Source organism: Anabrus simplex, chromosome 4 (assembly GCF_040414725.1).
Source record: "Anabrus simplex isolate iqAnaSimp1 chromosome 4, ASM4041472v1, whole genome shotgun sequence".
Classification (NCBI taxonomy): Eukaryota; Metazoa; Arthropoda; class Insecta; order Orthoptera; family Tettigoniidae; genus Anabrus; species Anabrus simplex.
Window position 1 is genome coordinate 370,564,155 of NC_090268.1, and position 3,346 is coordinate 370,567,500.

The 3,346-nt window shown below is 42.7% G+C and overlaps 1 non-coding gene across 1 annotated transcript; it reads left to right on the forward strand.

The window, feature by feature from the left end:
* The first annotated feature begins 1,109 nt into the window (after nucleotides 1–1,109).
* Nucleotides 1,110–1,182, forward strand: TRNAA-AGC (transfer RNA alanine (anticodon AGC)). The gene has a single exon. It is a non-coding gene; the product is annotated as a tRNA-Ala (tRNA).
* The last annotated feature ends 2,164 nt before the right edge of the window (nucleotides 1,183–3,346 follow it).

Genomic DNA, 3,346 nt, shown 5'->3' on the forward strand with positions numbered 1-3,346 from the left:
AGATTAATGAACAAAATTTAATAAGAAAAACTTATGAATACAAAATTTCTTCAAAAAGGTCCTTTCACTTCGCACCAGGGTGCATGATCATAGTTTTCTAGCAGTGACATCTATGAGAGAATGTCCCACTTCTTGATAAATGGAAAACAAAAACGAGTTGAAATTCACACAGTACTGGAAACTTCACAATAACAACATTTTAGTGGTACCATCTTCAGAGAAAATTTATAAGTTGGTCCAGTTTCAGGTTCACTGCTTCTCCTATAGAGGCGTTCTTTAACGCGCAAGATTTAAATGTGCGGCGTAGAGGTGTACCTCCCGGTACAATTATTATTATTATTATTATTATTATTATTATTATTATTATTATTATTATTATTATTATTATTATTTATTTCTTAATCTGCTTACCCTCCAGGGTTGGTTTCTCCCTCGGACTCAGCGAGGGATCCCACCTCTACCCCCTAACCTGGAGCGTGAGACATTGGGTCGGGGATACAACAGGGGAGGATGACCAGTACCTCGCCCAGGCGACCTCACCTGCCATGCTGAACAGGGGCCTTGAGGGGGGACGGGGAGATTGAAAGGGATAGGCAAGGAAGAGGGAAGGAAGCTGCCGTGGCCTTAAGTTAGGTGCCATCCCGGCATTTGCCTGGAGGAGAAGTGGGAGACCACAGAAAACCACTTCCAGGATAGCTGAGGAGGGAATCGAATCCACCTCTATCAGTTGACCTCCTGAGGCTGAGTGGACCCCGTTCCAGCCCTCGTACCAATTTTCAAATTTCGTGGCAGAGGTGGGAATCGAACTCGGGCCTCCGGGGCTGGCAGCTAATCACTAACCACTGCACCACAGAAGCGGACCATTATTGTTATTATGATTATTATTATATACCCTTAAGTGCACGGAACTACAGATCCTCAGAGCAAGAAAACCAAACGGCTAGTGCGTTCATATGAGGTCTTCTTGTGAACAACTCAATTTAAACTGGACTGCACAGAACCTGTCTGGTGAAAGTGTGGTGAATACACGAAGGGCTACGCCATCTAGATGTGGTCCATTCAAATAAAATACCCTACAATACGCACACAATTACACGCTGTAACGTGCTGGGGGCGTAGCTCAGATGGTAGAGCGCTCGCTTAGCATGTGAGAGGTACCGGGATCGATACCCGGCGCCTCCAGATATTTTATAACGATTTTAAATCAGAACTATTGCAATATGGTAAGTAATACATCTTACAATGGAGCTACTTGGATTGGACCGGAAAGAAATCAATGACACGTGGGAGAATAATCAGTTAACGTATCCTAAATATACAGGTATAACTAATTTTGTCGTACAATTATCTGAATCAGACTGCTTTGTAACATTTTATCTCTTTCCTCTCCAACCTCAGACAAAAAGTAGTTATAAAGAACAAGATTTCTGAATGGGCAATAAAATAACAGGAGAACCAGAAGGTTCTGTACTTGGAGCATTAGATTTAATTTTGTACGTAAGTGAAATGGTCCGCCTCTGTGGTGTAGTGGTTAGCGTGATTAGCTGCCACCCTCGGAGGTCCGGGTTCCATTCCCGGCTTTGCCACGAAATTTGAAAAGTGGTACGAGGGCTGGAACGGGGTCCACTTAGCCTCGGGAGGTCAACTGAGTGGAGGTGGGTTCGATTCCCACCTCATCCATCCTGGAAGTGCTTTTTATTGGTTTCCCACTTCTCCTCCAGGCATATGCCGGGATGGCACCTAACTTAAGGCTACGGCCGCTTCCTTCCCTCTTCCTTACCTGTCCCTTCGAATCTTCCCATTCCTCCACAAGACCCCTGTTCAGTATAGCAGGTTAAGCTGCCTGGCCGAGGTACTAACCCTCCTTCCCAGTTGTATCTCCCGCCCCCAATATCTCACGCTGCAGGACACTGCCCTTGAGGGAGTAGAGGTGATATCCCTCGCTGAGTCTCAGGGAAAAAAACCTGGAGGGTAAAAAGATGAAGAAGTAGAAGAAGAATAACAATGTGAAATGTCAATTCAGTGTAAATATAGCAATTTCCATTTATATGCTGATGAATTTCAAATATATGTCTCACAAAACTGAAGGATATTCGCTTGTCAACTGACCGAATGAATGTTGAGTACCAAAACACATCTTCATAAGTTTGAGGAAACTCGAAAATAATTGGACAATCTAAATGAATAAACATTGCAAAGACTTTAGATATCACTGAACCCATTCTGGTGTATCTGGTATCAAACAGTCATTTAAAAGTTCGGTAAATAATCTAGGTGTCATTATAAATGAGAATCTAAATATCAATGAACATGTCACTCGAATCTCTCTGAAATGCCACCAAACGTATTACCACTTAATATGAATATTAGGCTTATGAAAGCATTATTCCCTGGTGAGTTGGCCGTGCGGTTAGTGGCGGGAGGCTGTGAGATTGCATCCGGGAGATAGTGGGTTCGATCCCCACTATCGGCAGCCTTGAGAGTGTTTTTGCGTGGTTTCCCATTTTCACACCAGGCAAATGCTGGAGCTGCGCCTTAACTAAGGCCATGGCCGCTTCTTTCCCATTCGTAGGCCTTTCCTATCCCATCATCGCCAGAAGAGCCGTCTGTGTCGGTGGGACGTAAATAAAACTGTATTTTAAAAAATAAAAAAGGCATCACTTCTTCCAATATTCTATTACTGTGTTGTTGTATAATTGATGCAACTAACGAACAAATTAAGAAGACATAACGGGCAGTAAAACCCTGCTTCAGATTTATATTTCCCTTACGTCGTGACACACCGTATAATTGGATTTTGAGTGACTGCAACAAGACCCCGATGAAGATGTGAGGTGGTCAGCAGGCAATGGCATCATGGCAAGTGGATTGAAATGTCATGTTGTGAGTTACACAGAAGAAAAAGTCTTCTGTTTTAATTACCCTAAACACTTGGACTCTCAAGAAGGCCATTCTTCTTCTCCTCCTCTTTATGATTATTATTATTATTATTGGATTTAGGTCCCACTAACTACTTTTTCGGTATTCGGAGACGCTGATGTGCCGCAATTTAGTCCCGCAGAATATATTTACGTGCCAATAAATCTATCGAGTATCGATACGTGGCTGACGTATTTAAAAGCTTCAAATACCACCTGACTGATCCAGGATCGAACTTGCCAAATTTGGATCAGAAGACCAGCGACTCAACCGTCTGAGCTATTCAAACCGGGATAGTTATTATTATTATTATTATTATTATTATTATTATTATTATTATTATCTTATGACCAGGCAAGGAGTAGATTGTGCAGCTCACGAAGCACTCACCGGTTGTATTGTAGCTCGAATCCCTGCAGAGTCGGTC